The sequence below is a fragment of the Pholcus phalangioides genome, unplaced genomic scaffold (genome assembly GCF_987345545.1).
Source record: "Pholcus phalangioides strain wild (caught in Gottingen) unplaced genomic scaffold, Ppha-v1.0 ptg000010l_1, whole genome shotgun sequence".
Classification (NCBI taxonomy): Eukaryota; Metazoa; Arthropoda; class Arachnida; order Araneae; family Pholcidae; genus Pholcus; species Pholcus phalangioides.
The window spans coordinates 21,190,251-21,210,167 of record NW_028301603.1 but is presented as its reverse complement, the minus strand read 5'-3'; the positions used below and the strand labels follow the sequence as shown (position 1 = coordinate 21,210,167).

Genomic DNA, 19,917 nt, shown 5'->3' with positions numbered 1-19,917 from the left:
AATGCGTATTGGAAAATGTGAGTAACTAGCGTACCTTCTGCAAATGTGTATACGTATTTTCTGTAAATATACGCCCGTTCCTGTAAATATGTGACTTGTGTGTTCCATGTAAATGCGTATGTATCTCGTGGGTTCCCTCGAAATGTATCTCGTGGGTTCCCTCGAAATGTATCTCGTGGGCTCCATGGAAATGTATCTCGTGTGTCCCTGGAAATGCGTATGTGACTGAAGTACCCCCTGAAAATGCGTATATGACCCGTGCGTTCTTTGGAAATGCGTTGCGACTTGTTTATTTTCCCTGGAAATACGTATGTGACCCATGTTTTCTCTATAAAATTGCGCATATAGCTGAAGTATTTCCTAGAATGCGTACGCGACTTATGTGCTCTTTGAAATAGAGCGTCCTCTCTGTTAATACCCGTACGTGTACATATTTGTTCCCCGTGATCGGTTTTTAAGTGACTTTAACCGAATGCCCGGTCACATTAGCATTCATAAGCATAATATTATCAGGAGGATATTTCCGATTTTCAGCGATCTCGTTGGGCATTTTGCCTGTTGTGGCCTTGTATTTGTATTGTATTGGTGTGCTGGCATCTAAGAAAGCATTCATGCCTTTTAAAATGCACAGGAATGCTTTTGGGATTTAAATATGTAGGGTATGGGTGCTTGAACTTCCCCGATATCGAGCACCTTTAGAATTAATTCGGAACTCAAAATGCATGAGAGGATCAAGCCGAGCACATCCACACAAAAAAAAAATCACTTCCCAACGCCCTTGTATAAGTAATTATGACCTTCCTTAGAGACGCCGCTGTCATTATGTAAACTTCACTGTACGGGGGTGGGGGGGGGGTTTGTCAAGACTTTTTTGTTGGATCCTATTTATGTGAAAACTTTCCTTACTTTCGCGAAAATTGAAACGATTTAAGCGAATGTATCACAAAAGTATCTTATCACAAAACAAATGCCAAATTTATGGTTACGTTAATTTGAATTTTGCGAAGGGCGCGTAAAACGAACCCAAATTTTAGCTTCTTCAGACCCAGTCACGGATGCAGGACGATGTGACGGGAGGGGTGAATTGTGTAAGCTCATTCGATCATCCGTATTTTACGGGACAGCCCCAAATTAGCTCATATTATCCCATATATCGTCTCTTAGGAGGGGCGGTAATTCTCATCGCCCCCTTCCCCGGATCCGGACCTGAGCGAAGAGAGGCATCTTAGCTGAGAATGAAGCGGAGGCAGGTATCGTAAGGTCCGAATTGAGTGAAGGCAGACATCTCTTCAGCTGCGAATGAAACCTAGGCGGTTGTCTTCGAATGCGAGGAACAGAGCCCGAAACTTCAGATTTGAATGCAGTGAAGGCAGACATCTTGAGCACTTGAGCTGTGAATGGAATAAGGCAGACAATTTCAGCTGGGGAAGTAAATATTTGCAGCTGTGGAGGCAGGCGGATCCACAAGGCCGATGTGTCGAAGAAGTGACTTATTGAGCAAGTGCATCGGAACATCCCGTATATTTTACGGAATATACAAATTTTCCCCGCGAAAAAATATTGTTCAGCTCTTAGGAGGGGCGTCGCCCTCATTGCCCCCCCCTCCCCCACCCAGATCCGCATTTAATCAGACGCCTGCTAAATTTAGCGTTTTTCCTATCAGTTTATCTGTTTTTCCGACATTTCTGAATTTTCGCGTTCTTCTCAACGACCCCCTCCCGTATCCTTATGGGTACGTGTACTACAGGTTGGAAGCCAATGTTATAACTGAAAAACTCTTCACCCGATTATTATTTTGACATAAGTTCCGGTATCACCCCGAAGGTATGTCGAAAACTCTTAAGGAGATTTCAGATACATACGCTTCCGAAGAAAAAAGGGCCTTAAATGAACTGGAAACACGGTTCTCTATCGTACAATACGCATTTCTATCACTTCCTTCATTATTATCATCGAGCCGTGCGAAGCCACCGAGAGAGTAATTAGCCGATTGGTTCTCGCCTCAATAATAATAATAATAATTATTATTATTATTATTCGCCCACAAATAATAATAATAATAAATAGGAATTGGGTCGAAATCGTTTTTGTGAGTGATTTCCGACCACCGACAACAAACAACATCATCGGTTCGAGTTATGCAAGTCGGAAAAGAGAACTTTCTTCTGAAAAAACATGTTTGTTGGCCCTACGGAAAAATGATTAAAGAATGTGTTGTGTGTGTGGCGCGGCCATTGACACTGTTCGGTCGAGGATGGCTTCTTCTGGGGTTGGTTGGTTTGGAAGATTCCAAGATGTTCGACGTTTTTTTTTTTGTTTTTTATATTCATTTTGCCAGATCGGAAGATTGCGTCGCCGTCGTCGTCGTCCAAGTATATAAGAAAATCGAGTTTCGTCACGCCAGACTTGAAGGAGCGAACTCTTTTTTTCTTAACCACGAAGAAGAGTCCCTTAACCCTCCATTTTCCTCTGCCGTAAGTCTTAAAAAGAAGACTTGCATCGTCCTCCATTATGACGTGAGAAATGCTTCGTGCGCGCAACTTACCTGTAAAGGCAGTGAAAAGAAAGTAGGAAATAACCGCTACACCTACAACGTTGTATTTTTTCGAAAGAGATGATTTTCGTCTCTCGACCCTTTTTTTTTTTATTCTACTATAGGCTGAGGTTATGCATCATTAATATTGACTCGTCTGAGGCCGGAACAATCAAAACAACAAGCGTAGGAGTACGGAACAAAAATGACTGGCCGTGAAGGATTCATAATTCCTTTTTTTTTTTAAAGGCCATGCTGAGGTTTCGTAAGATAATATTGATGAACATCAATCGGCACATGCTCGTATACACCGGCTTACAAATTTGTTGTTCTTCTCCTGCGGCTTTGAAATTATCGCGGAAATAATACGGCTAAGGATTAGAATGAGGTTTCTTTTTTCTGTGGAAGCGTCCATTTTGTTGCTTATCTGCGCATTAATAGCGTCGTGTTCTTTTTATACAGTTGAAGCCGCTTATTAAATTCACTGATGATGTTATCATTCTGGTATTATTAGGAGCCATTCAAGTATTACGTCAGCATCGATGAGGGGAGGGGGTTTCCGATTTGCTGACTTTTGATGACGAGGGGGGGGGTTTGGATAATGCTTACGTCATCAACCACCCTTTATGAAAATATGAAATATTTTTAATTGCATCTTACTGGGTGCGCCAAAAACGAGAAAAATCTTTCGCTAGTTTGTGGGTAAATGTAAGAGAGAGAGAGAGAAAAAAAAGCCGTCTACTTCAGTTCTTGATCAGTTTCTTTCAGTTGATCATATTCCAATTTCTTGTTCCGAAAGACTTTCTGAAGGGAATCTCTGAAACGTATAGTAAATTTAAAAAAATATCGTAATTCGTGATACACATTAAACAGATCCGTTCCAACGCCTCACAATTCCTGAATAATAAAGCTGTAGAAATTTAGCTTAAAGTAAAGAAAAAGTTCCATTTTAACACTTTAAGCGACACTACAGAAATTACTATTATTATTATTTATATCTTATTTTGATAAACTAGGCTTTCTTCGGATTTTAGCAGGTGCAAAGAAAGCAAGGGCATAGGGAAAAAAGGTGTTCCATTTAGAAATCAACTTTACAAAATATCTGGGCTTGTCAATGCTAAAATAATAGGCCTTTAAGGAGGCGAGATATCTCGTCACTCCCGCTTAAAGCGTTAGAATAGAATTTTTCGAAAAATGTTTCGATTCAACATTTTACAACCATTTATGCGGGAAAGAAAAGCAGAGTTGTCACGTTTTATCAATACAAGTTTAACATACATTCTGTTCGGCCAAACAAGACTTTTTTTTTTGGATAGGGGCTATTCAAGTATTACGTCAGCATCGATGGGGGTTTCCGATTTGCGGACTTTTGATGACAAGGGGGAGGGGGGGGGGTTTGGATAATGTTCACATCATCAACCACCCTTTATGAAAATATGAATTTTTTTTACTGACATCTTACTCGGTGCACCAAAAACGAGAAAAACCTTTCGATAGATTGTGGGCACTTGAAGTAATATCCCCCCCCCCCCACAGAGCCCTACAGAGCCACTTTAGTGATCTCTAAATTTTTCGTGGATCCAATTGATCTGGAAATGTGTCCGGGCCGCTTAAGTGCTCTGGAAATGCGTCTGGACCGCTTAAGTGCTCTGGAACTGTGCCACGAATCACTCAAGTGATCCGTAATTATATGCCGTGGATCACAAATAATCTGAGAATGTGCCACGGATAACTTGAGTGATGTAGAACCGCACTGGGGGCTACTTATGTGCTCTAAGACTACGTCACATGTCACTCAAGGGATCTCTAAATGTGTCATGGATCGCTCAAGTCTCCTGGAACTATGTCCCAGGTCATGTAATTGCCACGGGCCGCTGAAATGCTCTGGAAATGTAAAACACTTAAGTGATCTGTAAATGTGCCGCTTATATGGCTTAGAGGGTGGGTCGCACTGAATTTATTAAAGATAAATTTTGAGTTCATAGCCTTCAAATAACATTGAAATTAACAGAAATTGATTATAATAACACATAAAGTTATTTTCTTCCGAAATTTGAATTAAAAAATTATTTTATTTAGTTTAGATCGTCGGGAGGGGGGGGGGCACACACGAGCCCTTCTATTCCCCCCCCCCCGTGTCTGATCCTACCCATATGCGTTAGGATTCACAGGGGCAGAGCTGATAACGAAATTTTGCTGACGGGGGGAGGGGGTTGAGGGGGTCAGAGTTTTGCTGACTTTTGCTGACAAGGGAAGGGGTCAAAAATAGCTGAAAATTTGCTTATGAAATACTTGAACGGCCCCCCATATGTATATAACTTATCATTCGGTTACTGTTATCAGAAACCCAGAGTCCCGATTTGATCACATTTATGCCATGGACTGTATATGCAAAAAGTAATAGCAGTTAAAAAAAAAGGCGATAGGAGACGGCCATTTTCGTAAGCCAGTGGCTCTCAAACTGTGTTCACCTGCGGCTCCCTAAAATAACCTTCGACTTCGACTTCGTGCAAACGTGGTTTTTCAGCCAGAGCCGCTCTTAGGGGTGTGCGTCAGTTGCGGTCGCAACGGGGCCCGTGGTTTAGGAGGCCCTATACTTACGGTACTAACTCCTTTCATAAATTCTGAATTTTCATTCATTCTGGAATTCTGCATTTTTATCTAGAATGAAATAATCCCAAAGCAATTTTGTTTTTCATTATTTCTGAATTTTCACGAATTCTTGAATTGTTGCGGCGAAACAATTGAAAGGGCGGCCGTGTTTTTAGCGCCGATACGTCTGAAAGAAATTCACTTCTTGAGTACTATATTGTAAGTGGGTGGGTCAGTCAGTGAAGAGACGTGAGTGGCGTATCGCGTTAGCGAGAGGCACCTACGCTGACGGTAGTGGTGCCAACGAGACTTTTCTGGCTTTTTGACTGTGGGCGGGGCATAGAATGTCACTGGGTCATAATCAAAGGTGTTGCGTAACCTACAGATTGTTTTGAAACTGAATTTATGTGAGGCCGATATTCCTGAAAAAAAAGAAAAACATTAAAAGTCACTCTCTCTCTCTCTCTGATGCGTACAGTTAAGATGTTATCCGTGGAAAAATGAAAGGGTTTCGTAAAATTCACTCGGATACGGAATAACACGTGGGTCCATTGATTATCTTTTTTTCTTCATTTAAATCTACTACTACTTTACCAACCGCTCATGAGCTCCGTACACATTCCTCTGCGGAATTTCTACCGCATTGGCACACGACGAAATGTGTATTCTGAGTGTATGTGTTGCCATAACGTATTTATGTTGTCAGAATCGTACTTGTCTCGCGTTCTTCCTAGTCCTGCCATCTGTCTACCGTGTTTTGAAGTAAAGATGGTAAATGCTTGAATTTTGACATGCTGTGTAAATATCGCGTGTTGTAAATTGTTGTAGTACAGGAGTTTGCATGGCTCGCGGGCCACATTCGGCCCTCGGAGCTTTTTTGTCGTGGCCCGCTGATCATTTCGAGAAAATGGTTGAAAACGATTAATTTTAAAATAAATGTAAGAAATAATTTATTGTTATTGAAAGAAATACAATGAACATATATTGGGGTAAATCGATCAGCTATCCATACTTGAAATAAGACAACCATAACCTTTTCTTGTGGGTGGTCATTGTATTATATTCCATCATGCACGTATAGTTTTTAGTTTCTATAATTGAATTTTTTATTGGGTTGCTGTATTTAAGAAATATATGGCATTCATATTTGTTATGGGCATCTTTTTCCCAGCCACCTCATTGGGCATTTTGCTTGTTGTGGCTTGTATTGGCATTTCGGAATTGATGAAAATTGAGAGTTGCTGAAAGAAACAATTTTTGAAACAAATAGTTTCAGAATTAGTTTCTCATTTTTGTCCCCTCGGGGCGCCGTTGGCCCCTTTTATTAAGATGTCACTAAATTACGTGACTTGGTAGCCCGCGGGCTTCGTGAGAAGTTTTAATTTGGCCCGCAGTGTCTGAAAGGTTGAAGTCTCCTATTGTAGTATCTCATGCAGTAACTATAGAGGGGCGGGCGACAAAAGGCGGACTGCGGCACTTTTAGGTGGAAACAATGAACACCATTACAAAATTATCGATTTTCAAAGTTGTGGAGCTGCAAAATAATGTTTGCCCCGGGCGGCATAAATCCTAGTTACGGCCATGCGTGTTTTAGATTGCCATGTTATGTAAATATCGTTTTTGCAGCACTGCAGATGTGAGACTAATTATTGTGATGACGGCTCATTGGGGGGGGGGGCGGCGCAACATCACCTAGTTCGGGATAAAATTGCTCTTAGGCTTAGGGTCTTCAAATGTTGGGGGTATTCTGCTGGCATGTTCAGTGAGAACTCAGAGAAGAATTTTTCCCGGACCCTTTTTTTAAACAATTTATGGCGTAAGAAAATATGAAGTTGATCTTGAGCCTTTTCATTCTGGACTTGAGCCCCCATTAGCCTTTCTTATTGGGTAGAGGGAGCGGAACGTGCATTTACTTCTGTAAGATAGAAGGGCAAGACGAGAAGCTTAGGGCTATTTTCAGCATAAAACATGCTGCTCTAATTATTTCACACCATGTTTTTGAGTGACACAACGATCGAAACAATGGAAGATAGAAGGATGGAGCAATGGTACGATGGGAAGTCATGGAATTTTAAATACACTAGTGTGCAAAATTACGATTTCAATTTATAGAGGGTGCCAAAGTCGTTTATTTTCCAACTTCTTTCTGTGTATGTGTGTGTGTATGTGGGGGGGGGGCATTTCCAAGGTTACTGTTTACAGAGAGTCAAACGCTGTGCCTGCATTCATCTTAACTCTAATTCAGTAGAGTTATTGCGGGAAAGTGGCTTCAAAATCCACATTCCTAAGTAAGGCAGAAATTTCGAATCCATCGTTTTGTGATCGTTGGAGACCCCTTTTTTTTGGGAGGGGGGGGGGCGCATTTTCGGTAACCAGGGCCGCAACTAGGATGGAGCAGGTGGGTCTCGTGCCCCGAGCGTTAGACCCGAGATGGGCGCAAATTTCATTCTGAAACCTCTCCTTCAATATTACAAGGGGGGCGTCAAAATGCACGCTTGCCCCGGATGACCAAGCATCTAGTTACGTCCCTGTCGGTAACTGTTTATTTATTTATGCAATATTGTTGGCCTTTCAAAGGCCTATACAAGAGGACGCGGTGGATTTACACATAGATATTTCGTAACATTTGACAAGAAATCGGAGATCGTGGGGGAATTAATTAACAATAGTGGAGAGAAGCTTAACTATATGTATTAACTATAATTTCTTTTATAAAAATTCTGAATTTTCTTCACATGTCTGGAATTGTTCTGGAACTAATTCTAAATTTTCATCAGTTCTGCGATTCTGAAGTTTCATCAGTTCTGGAATTTTCTCCGATTCTGGAATTCTGAATATTTTCATCAATTCTGAAATAATTTTTTTCATTCATTCTGAAACCATTCCTTATATTTTTATGAATTTTCATGAATTATCTGAATTTTCATTTGTTGCGAAAAATTGTTTATGTAGAACCAAATTAAGCTATTTTTTAAAGCAACGAAAATCTACTGGATCAATGACAACATCAAATTCCTATCCCAGCGCTAGTTTGATGAGAACCGATGGAATTTTTTGCATGAACGATCTCTCTAAATTGTTTTGGAGCCTATTAGTAAAAATCGGGCAGGAGAACCCGAGTTTTGAACACCGTAGGTCAGAAGTACGTAATCTTTTCAAACTGCGGGCTATATAGTGATAAGGCTAACCCTCGTGAGCCACAACTAATGCATATGGATTGATACTTTCCTTATAAACACACACCCCGAATAGAACCCCATGGCACACCGGAGGTTGAGTACTCCTCCCCTTCTCTCTGCTTGTATAGGTACTCAGTACCGATTTGACATTCTTTAAAATCATGCGTTTGATGAGCAGCCTTATCAGGTACAGGCTGACCTTTTTTTTCGTCGGGAAATCGGGATCACAAATTCGAATGAAAAGGGGAAATTGCCAATTATCGCTAAGGATGATACCAAAAATGAGCAAATTTGCTAATTATTGCTAAAATTACGACCCCTTCAAAAAAAAAAACCACCAATAGCGGGAAATGAATCAATACTGTTAATTACAGAGGATTGAAATGAATTCTTCGGGGAAAAAGTAGTAAATAACAAATATTTGAGATGAATATTCGTATTCATAGTAATAATTATCATAATGTAGTCTATGAAGAAATATTGCCCATGGAAAGGTTTTTATGACTTTCTATAACCTTCACCACGGAAAAGAGGGTTTATTTTTCAGTAGAGGGGAAACGGAGGAAGAGAAAAAAAAGGGGGGGGGGGTGAAGATTCCCAGCTGTGTCATACTCATAGACTAAAGATATAATATTATTCTAACTCTGTGGTCATACTAAGCCATAAGCCATCTTTCGACGGTGAGACAATATAATTCATATGTTTGGAAAATAATTTCAATCCATGATTTCAATAGAGAATAAAAATCCAAGTAGTTCGTTGAAAATACGGAAAAAAAAGCCCTGTCCATATGTTTATAAAAAGAAGGGATGGCCGAAATAAAATAGTGGAACATCCCGAGAAATACGAGTCATATATGGTCACACTATTAATTGTATACTCTTCTTTCCAGAGGTACACGTGTATTTTATTTTGAACGGAACGAATGACTTTTTTTTTTTAAGTCAAGACCCGAGGGGGGGGGGGTACACACGTGTTTATACCTAACTCAAATGGTCCTAGTAAGGATATCGACCCAAATTAATAACTTTTTTTTGACGTGAATGCGTCTCTTAAATCACCTGACGATACTGGGTGCATTTGAAAAAAAGTTGTGCAACGAAATGATTTAAACGCTCATATCTCAGGAAGTATTCAGAATATATCAGTGCTTTTGATGTCTGCCGTCAGATCTCGCTAAGACAAATCCAATGATACCATTCTGGTTTTAACACTCTTCTGATCTGGGCATTAGGCTTGCGGCCCGCTTTCTCAATGAAATTGTTTTACGCTATATCTAGAGAGGTTTGCAACGCAAATAAAAGCCAATCGTCTGATAGGCATTTTTATAAAACAAATCTAGCGATACAACTCTGCATTAAGTACCTCTTCTGATCTTGCGACCTGCTTTCGTAACGAAATGACCGTGACCGTGGACCGTTGGATAGGAGTCCCGGATTCTCAGAATCCTTTTCTCTATGTCATTGGTGGGATATTACATCACATTAACATTGAATTGGTACCACAATGCTCTCATGAGCATTGCTAATAAACAAAAGATAACAATAGAGGAAAACGGGGGCTTCAGGGATTTTTCCCATACAAATCGTTGTCTACTTTTCCCATCTTAATATCCTACCAACAGCTTCAAAAAGTCCCTTTTTCTCTCTTTTTTTTAATTTTTTAACTAACAATTTGAAACCAGAATTACACTCCCAGTTATTATTTATATCCATTTTAATTCATTTCAACAGTCTTTCCTTTTTATTTCAGTCATAGGGGCCCTGAGCAAAGGAATTTTTCTTTCCATTTTTAATTTTTTAACTAATGCGATTATACAATGTCCTAATTTCTAACTAATGAGGTTATATATGATTAAATGTATTCATATAACACAAATTCAAAATACAAAAAAATGAGAATATAATATATGTTTCATTTAAATTCCTATCTTTACAAATTACTATCATAAAGGCTTGCGGCTCACTTTCGTAATGAAATCGCTTTACGCTATATCTGGAGAGGTTCGAAACGCAGATAGACGACATTGATATCGTCTGTTAGCTATTCCAAAGGCAAATCTGATTATATGAATTTAGTTATGCGAGTTCCTATCACGCGAATTAACCACGAAGAATATATTCACGTCAAAACTCGCGGCCGTGTGTATGATATATATCATTTCCCATTTTTTTGTTCTTATTAAATGGCGTTTTGATATACAATAAACACAAATCAATTAAAAAAAACCTTTTAAATAGTCAGTTTTGACCCAGGTGTGAAGAGGGTGAGTAGAAGTGTACTAGTATCGATCGAGAGAAGACCATAAAAAAGTACGTCATCTCGTCTCCTTAAGCCCGAATTCAAGTAGCCAAGTCTATCGTCTTCATGCGGTATGCCAAACAATCCAGCGATTGTTTTTTTGGAATGACATAATATTTAAAGATTCTCATGGCCAGTTTAGAGGATGGCGGACACGTACGTCTATTGAAAACACACGTGTGTGTGTGTGTGAGTGAATTACAGACTGAATACAAGTGTGTTCAGACGCAAGGATTCACGTCGACAAAGAAATGCGTATAAATATGTATATTATAATGAGGACGCTGCAAGCACGTTCGACCTCATGCCGACCGCTGTTCACCTTGAAGAGTAAAGTAGTCCCAACCACAAGAAATAAACGAGATTCTACCTTTTCTTTTTCCTCCCCCTTTGCAATGGCTATTGCAATACGTACATATGCACATATAACATGATGGGCTATTTATTTACTCCGTTCAGGTTGCGTCTCTCTCTCTCTTGATTCAAAGGAAATGGCGTTTTTGAGGTTTAAAGACATTGAACTTGGCGATTATCACGGAGCTCGCATATCAATGAATCCCTCTACGATCGGATCGAAGTCGTGAAAAAAAGAGCAAAACAAAACCCCATTGTGTTTTCGTGTTCGCCTCCGAAATCCTCGTGTAATAGCATCTGTTTTTTCTAGATCATGTCCCAGGAGAGTCTTAATATTAAAATATAGTACGTAATGCGTGTGTAGGCCTGGGATTCTTCGGAATGGAATCCGATTCTTTCAGATTCGAACGTGTGACAGCATGCATTATTGTTATTTATGGTACGTGCCTACCCATTACGTAATTTTATATTACTTATATTCGCATTTTACGCCACGTGTTCACCAATGCCCAAAAACCCATTTGTATTACGAAAACATGGCTTTGTCCTTAGTAAATTTTCTTGTTTCTTTCCGGTTATTTAAGTGCTGATTTATATTCCAAAAAACAACACTTTTTACTGTTCATTTCACGTCCATGAAAAGCCTAAATTCTCTAATATACGAGTCATTTCAATTTGTCGGTCATTTTAACATGCATAGACATCTTTCAATTTTATTAACAATTTTATGTCGTAATTGGTTATTGAGATTCTATGTATGTAAATTTTACCCTATTTGATTAAAAGCCCTACATGGTTTCGTCCCTCTTCGGGTAAATAGTTGAAATTGTAATCGGCGGTGGTAGAGCCTTTATTCAGTACAAAAGAAAACGTCATCCTGAGTAATTTTTAATGCAACCCTAGAAATTCAAGGATGTTCTAGAAAATACAGAAACTGTTAATATCTATACCAGTGACCAAGGAAATCGAACACACAACCTTCGGTACGCGTGCCCTAACCATTGCTCCAACTGCTGACGTCAGCTTTACGCACAATCAAGTATATATCTATTGTTAAACGTCACCCGCAAAGATTTCACTGGCGTAATGGTCCATCATTCATTTCGGCCAATCACGATGAGCTAAATTTCTATAATGTAGCTAATAATGTAGGGATTGTGCCTGCAGACTTCATAACCATTTTCCATGTCAAAAGACGGACTGTAAATCAGAAGAAGACTATTTATACATAACACATTCTTTCTATGTGATAAAAAGACTCTAATTTAGCATTCACATAAAGAAAATTTTAGGCGAAAATACCGATTTTGTAGTCGTCATGGTGACCTGGTACCTTGGTTTTAACTCGAAGTTTAATTCGTCAAGCCTTGATTTACACTGATGATGTTATTGTGACGTATTGCAGCGTGACTGATTTTGTGAAAGCTGTGATATCGTATTGGCTAGACAATACTGAAGCCGGCGCACCATATGTAATCGAGTCATTTTCATAGCATCCACTCTCTCACTACTAGAATCGGTTTAATGGTCCTTTGGAAGCTCACGGGGAGGCTTAAGCAAGTTTTGGGAGCTCAAGAGGAAGAGGGTGCATATTTTACAAGCACAGAGGAGAGAGGTGTGTGAATTTTGGAAGGAGGAAGAAGTGGAAGGAAGTGTTTTCACAGGAAGAAGTGTGCATATTTTGGAAACTCAAGAGAACGCGCGTGTAAATTTCTGAAGCTTAAAGGTGAAAATGATATGGTTTGTGTGTAGTTGGTTATGGACAGGCTCTCGTGTACAATGTTTGTAAGCTCACGGTCAGGCACGTGTTGAATTTGGATGCTCAGGGTAGGCACGCGAGATTTTTTTTAAGCTCAGCGTATGCCGTACAAGAAAAACTCCGTAAAACCCTTGTTCATATTAATTAAAACCGGATTATTCCGCATCATACATCTAAAAGAAACAAACAACGCGTATGAATTTTAAAAATTTCACAATTAAAAAAAAAGTGTGCAAAAATGTCCGAAACTATTTAAAAGCGATGCTTTTTTTTGCCCCCCCCCCATCCACCTCCGCATGATTTTGAAAATCCGGGCACGTGAAAAATGCAAGGAATTCAAAAGCCGTTGCTAAAATTGTCTTGGGGATGAGAAAAATAACTGAAAAAACGCACTTCGATAATTTTTACGTTGATGAATATTTTGCTTAATATTGCCAAAGTAATATTTACTCTTTTCATTGAAATCATTTTTTTTTTTGTTGCAAATTGCGAATTCAGGACGCGTTTCTTGATCTGGCAAGACTTTAATATAATCTAATTAGCAATGCCGTCGGAGACTTAATACAATCAGGATCTCTCTTGGATCTTCTCTTTACCATGCAAATATTTAACTTCTAATATATATATATATATTATTTTTTTTTTTTTTATCCCTTTATTCCCTTTGAGGTAAGGGATGTTTCAAAGTATTTTCCTTCCATTATATTTATCGGGATGGGAATTTGTCTACAGAATATAGAATTAGCTCCAGTGGCGGGAGAAAAAAAATGTAGTTTTTTTTTATGCCATGGGATTTTAGTGTTTTGTTATGGAGAGTTCTTTCGTTATCTTTTGGGATTTATGTCTCTACAGCCTCTTACAGTACATGTCTGTCTTGTACATGTCGTTCTTTTTTCGTCTTTGAAATATGTATTTCATAAATTTGTATTTCGGATGAAGAAACTTTAAGAAATATTTAAGAAATATACAGTATAATTTATTTTAATTTTAATTATTTCAAATGATTACAAAAAAAAGAAAAATAGTAATAAATAAAGCAGAATACATACAAGAACAAAATAACCAAGGAGACAATTGTGAAAAGTGTATCAAAACTGTGCAGCCATGAAGTTAGGGGTGATAAACACACGTCAAGGCAGACAATGTTTTTTCAATGGAATCTAGGGCTGCATCCCAATTTTTCCAGACATATGTGCTTACTCGACTTTAAGAAGTATAGTTGTGTGTTCACATATTTGAAAGCTCAGAGAAGTCGCGTGCAAATTTCGTAAGTAAGTGTGCATATTTTTGGAAGCTCATAGGAGGTTTGCGAGAATATTGGAAGCTCAGGAGGAGGAGGAGACTCGTGTGAATATTGCAAATTCAAGAGAAAGAGGAGGAGCGTGCACATTTTGGAACATAAGGGAAAGTGCGTGTGAATTTTTGAAGTCCAAGAGTTTGGATATTTTGGAAGCTTGGAGGGGGGGGGGACGGGCATGTGCGTATTCCGATAGCTTAGGAGATGTATGCGTGAATTTTGTATGCTCAAAGGGTGGAGCATGCACATTTTATAAGCTCAAGAAGTGAAGCGTACACATTTTGTAAGCTCCAGGGATGGAGCATGCGCATTTCTCAGAGGAGGGAGGCTTGTGCGAACTTTGTGAGCTGAAGTGAAGGAATGTGAGTACTATGGAAGTTCGAAGGAGGAATGTGCATTTTCAGGGACCATTAGGAGATGGACTAAGCACATTTCGGAAGCTTAGGGGGATGCACATGCGATTGTAAGCTGAAGGGAAGGAGCGTGCATATTTTAGAAGATAGAAGAAGGCATGTGTGAATTCTGAAGGTCACGCACGCGAGGAGAATGTATACTTCTTGGAAGCTCAGGGAAGGCCTATGTTAATTTGTTTACGACATGCAAATATTTAATTTCTAATATATATATTTTTTCCTCTTTGAGGTGAGGGATGTTCTTGAAAGTACTTTCCCTCCGTTATATTTATCGGGATGAGATTTGCCTGCAGCATATAGGACTAACGCCAGTGGAGGGGAAAAAATGTAGTTTTTTATGCTATTTGTGAAGGGGCTAGCGTTTGGCTAGGAGTTCTTTCGAAAGCCTTTGGGATTTATGTCTAAACAGCCTCTTATGAGTACATGTCTGTCTTGTATGTTGTTGTTTTTCGTCTTTGAAATACAGGGTGTCCCATAAATTAGTTAAAAAATTCATAAAAATTGAAGGAATTTGTACATTTGAATGCAGATGGTGAAAAGTTATTCTTTCAAAGGGGGATTTTCTCGGTACAGAAAAAAATATTAGTTCAAATTTTTTATCGAAAGAGGGCGCTTCACGTGAGCAAATCGCAGAAAATATGCAGAAAATAGAGCAGAGTCCCATAAAATGCAAGTTGTACTTTTTTCAAAGGAACCCAGGGTTACATCCCACTTTTGCGAGGGATATGTGCATTATCCAGTTTCAGAAGTATAATTGTGTGTGTGTCCATATATTTGGAAGTTCAGGGAAGACGTGTGCGTATTTTGTGAGCTTAAGAGAGGAGTGTGTATATTTTAGAAGCTTAAGGCTTTCGCCTGAGAAAATTTTAGAGGCTTGCAGAGTGTGGAGGAATGTGCACATTGTGAAAGTTAGGAGGAAGCTTTTGTGGATATTAAAAGCTCGAAGGAGGAGTGTATAAATATTGGAACTTGATGTGGAGAAGTGTTCACATTTTGAAACTCAGGGAAAGCACATGTGTGAATTTTGAAAGCTCGGGAGAAAGCGGAGTGTCAAGATTTGGGAAGCTTGAGGGGGGCGAGGAGTAAGTATGCGCGAATTTGGGAAGCTTAGATGAAGCATGTGCGAATTTAAAAGTGACCACAGGGAGGAGAGTGCATATTTTCGATGGTCAAGAGAGGCATATGTGAAATATGATAGCTCAGAGGGTGCATGTTGGAATTTTGTAAGCTCCATGGAGTGTGTGTGTGTGTGTGTGTGTGGAGCGTACAAATTTTGAAGCCCTGGGGAAGCAGTCTTGTACTAATATTGGTAGCTCAGGAGGAGGGTGCATATTTTGGAAGCTCGGGGGAGACGCGTGTGAATTTTGTAAGCTCAAGTGAATGAATATGTGTACTTCGGAAGCTTAAAGGCATGTGCTGACTTTGGAGAACTATAGGGGGAGAGTGTACGCACATTTTAGACGCTTAGGGTGGCATGTACGAATTTTGTAAGCGCAAGGAAAAAGAGTGTACATATTTTGTAAGGTTAACACGAAGGCGTGTGCGAATTCTCTCTCTAAAAGCTGAAATGGGAGGGTGAACTCATTTTGGAAGCTCAAAAATATGATAACATGAATATCGACAGGGAAATTTATACACGTTGTGGGAAAGGTAGAAATCCTGATGGGAAAAATGATGAAGGCAATGGACAAATCTGGCCCGGGTTCCTCGCTTCCTTTCTAAAAGGAAAATTTTCCGAAATTAAACGAGACAAAACTAAAAGAAGGAGTTGTACGTGTTCAAATGAAAGCTATCGAGTGATTTTGTTTTCTCAAGAACTCGCTGCATAACAATCATACGCATCTGCATAATGAAGGCGTTTTTACGGAACCACAAAAAGGAAAATTACCAACAGCTTACTTAAGACGTTTTTGTACGAACAGAGCAGGATATTGAATGAATCCAGAAAAATTCGTTTCGATTATTTTCTCTGATAACCTGCAAGCAGTCAGTGATGGACGAACAGAAAGGTTCCACCACAAGACATTCGAACTATGGAGGAGGCAGGTGAGGCCCTTCAATGATCAGTGATTTGCTCGTGGTTTTTGCAGAAAGATGACAACATGATACACAAGAAAAAGAAAGGATCCATTTTTTTAAAAATACTGGAAAAATGCGTATAAATTTCACTTTATGTAAATGCATGTGTACTCTATGGATATTATGCAGTCGAATCCCGCTATAACGAACTCGAAGAGGCAGGAGAAATCGCTTCGTTTTAATGAAATTTCGTTACAAAGGAATTCGTTACGAAGTGAGCGAAGAGCAAGTGAGCGCAGAAGTAGGTAGTTGAATGATTAAGATGGTGAGGAAGTGAGCATAGGAATTAGTGAATGAGCAAATCAGTGAGCAAGTGAGTACAGAAGTAGTGAATGAGCACGTTAGTTAGCAAATGGGCATAGGAATGCGTGAATTAGCAAATCAGTGAGCAAGTGAGCATAGGAGTGGCGATTGATCGAATAACTAAGCAAGTGAACACTGAGGTAGTGAATGAGCAAATCAGTGAGCAAGAGAGCGTAAGAGTTGTGATTGAGTAAATAAGTGAGCACAAAAGTAGTGTATGAACAAGTTAGTGAGCAACTGAGCATATGATTGAGTGCGTGACAAATCAGTGAGCAAGTGAGAACAGAAATGAGTGAATGAGCAAGTGAGCATAGGAGTGAGCGACTGAGAGAATCATTGAGCGAGGGAATACGTGAGTGAGCGATTGAGTAAATCAGGTGGCAAATTAGTGTTCACTGACTTGCTCGTGATCCTAACCACTATAGTCGTTGGTAATTGCTTGTTGGTAAATTGCGTGGCGGTGACTGGAAACTGACCGCTACTAAACTGGTGTGTGTGAATAGCCCACACATTGTAACGGGTCGGATCAACACCTCCTAGAGATAGAGGTGCCTCTATCTGTAGATGCTGGTCGGATACATCGGCATCTGAACTAAGACGGTACGCCGACTGCACTGATGTGTGTGAAGTCACCTTTACAGTCATACAGTAGAACCTGTCGATAACGGACACCCATGGGACCAAAACTTTTGTCCACTAACGAAGAGTGTCCGGAATTGGGGAACAATGTTTATACGATTTTCACATTTATACGATGTTTGGCTTAGGTCGCAATTGGTTTCTATATGTGTCACTGTGTGTAAAAGTGATACACCGATGGTTACGCGTAATCAACAATCGTCTCGATATAAAGAAAGTTCGATTAAATTTCACTAAATTTATCATTTTTACCGGCGATTATGCAAAATTCCCAAATAAAGTTGGAAAGTGTGATGAATAGGGAAAACTTTATAAACTTTCTTCCCTTCATTAAACCAGTTGATTATTTTTTCCCGTACATGATACGTGCACCACACATATTTTGCAATAAAAATTAAATTAAACTAAAATAAGTGTGAAGAATAAATAAGCGTTCATAACAACTTGGCTTTCATCACACGTACCAACATGTGCAAATAAGACTAACATTGCCTTTCGGAATCAGCATCCTGGACCATAGTTATGTTCAGTAATAAGTAAGTAATTAATTGACGGATTATCATATTTACCAATCCGAGCTTGGGGATTATACATAATCACCGTGGAATATGATAAATTCTCGATTTACGAACAAAAATTCACATGAGTTTGGAAAAAAAATTGGAGTTTGTCTCACTTTACTGTCCGCTAACGGCGAGGGAAATACATTAAAGCCCTATTCCGCGGGACTGGGGAATCAGAAAAGTGTTCGTTAACGGGAAGTGTCCGTTAAAGGAGGTTCCACTGTATTTGAATTCAGCACCCCAAAATTAGTCTAAGGTCGGGATTACACTGTAAAATTTTGATAAAAGATCTTTTATAAAACCGGAAAAACTAACCAATAAGCGCATCGGTTACATTCGAGCAAATGCAACAGGTTATCTTATTAGTTGAATTTTTCGAGTTTTATCCGAGCTTTTACAAAACTTTTACAAGGGCCGAGTTTACACTATAACAGTTTGATAAAAGTACTTTTATAAAACTTGAAAAATGCCACCAATAAGATTATTGGTTACATTCTAGAAAATGCAACCGTGACCATATTGGCAGCATTTTTCAAGTTTTATAAAAGTTTTGTAAACGAGCTCTTATAAAATTTGAAAAATACAACCAATAAACAGACGGTTGCATTTGCTTGAATGCAATCAATCAGCTTGGTTGTATTTTTCAAGTTTTATAAAAGCACTTTTACAACACTTTTATAGTGTAATCCCGGCCTAAGGTCAATATTACACTATGAAACTTTGATAAAAATTATTTTGTATAACTTTAAAAATGTAACCAATAAGCACATCTGTTACATTTGAGTGAACTTAACTGATCCGCCTATTGGTTGCATTTTTCAAGTTTTATAAACAAACTGTGATCAAACTTTTATAGTGTAATGACGGCCTTAAGCTGGTATTACTCTGTAAAATTCTGATAAAAGTTCTTTTATCAAACTCGAAAAATGCACCCAATAAGCACATCGGTTACATTCGAGCAAATGCAACTGGTGATATTATTGGTGGAATTTTTCAAATTTTATAAAAGATATTTTATCAAACTTTTATATTGTTATCCCGGACTGAAAGAACTTATTCCACTCAAGTTATAGAACAAAAAAGTTAAAAGTTGTTGAGACCAGTGTTATCAGTTTTATTATGTGAAAGTCTTCCATGTTTAAAAGATTAGTTCAATTTTTAATTATTGTTTTTCTTCTTGTTTCATTCGCAGGTAAATAACTATATACACAATAAGGAACCAATCAGGGAGCTGTAGGAGTGCTCAGGAAGGATTCGTCAGAAAATTATCGGATGATGGAAAAATCGTCGGCCATCAGCTTCCTCATTAACAATTTTGTATAGAAGAAGACTATTTCCAAAATATATTCGTAACCAGCAAACAAAAGATATAGAGAGAATGCATTTCTCTGAAGAAATTACATATTGTACATACGGATTATCTTTATTAATACGTTATAATATCGACGATAATTTTTTTTTTGTTTTCTGATTAATTAATTGGAAATTAATTTATTATCCGATTAATTAATTACTGAGTTTTTTTTAATTATTATATTATATAAATGTATATTCAGTTTTGTGTGTGTGTAAATTGCACGTATATTTGCTACTTTATTCGAATCCATTATTGTATCCGATAATGCCAATTATTAATGAAAAATATTATATTTTATTATCAGCGCCACAACGTATATGGTTTATTGTCTCAAACTTTATTTTCGTGGTTGATTTAGCTTGCCTTTCTCCCGCCATGTGGCGCTAATTGCTTACGTCAGGATTTTTTTTTTTTGATGCAGTTTGAGATAACTCCATCAGGATTTTCGATTATACTTCCCCTTCAGATGGTGGGGAAAAATCCCTGTAATTTTTATTTTTCATAAAAAAATCCCTTTATATATTATCCCTTTTGTATATTAGGACATG

General features: G+C 38.6%; 1 protein-coding gene across 1 annotated transcript in view; it reads left to right on the top strand.

Annotated features, from left to right (window-relative positions):
• LOC149081102 (uncharacterized) overlaps positions 1-19,679 on the top strand; it is a 30,532-nt gene extending 10,853 nt beyond the window's left edge. Inside the window, exon 2 of the mRNA XM_089237883.1 lies at positions 19,205-19,679. The gene's annotated coding sequence lies outside the window, so the exon portion shown is untranslated. The remainder of the gene's footprint in view (positions 1-19,204) is intronic.
• Positions 19,680-19,917: the final 238 nt, after the last annotated feature.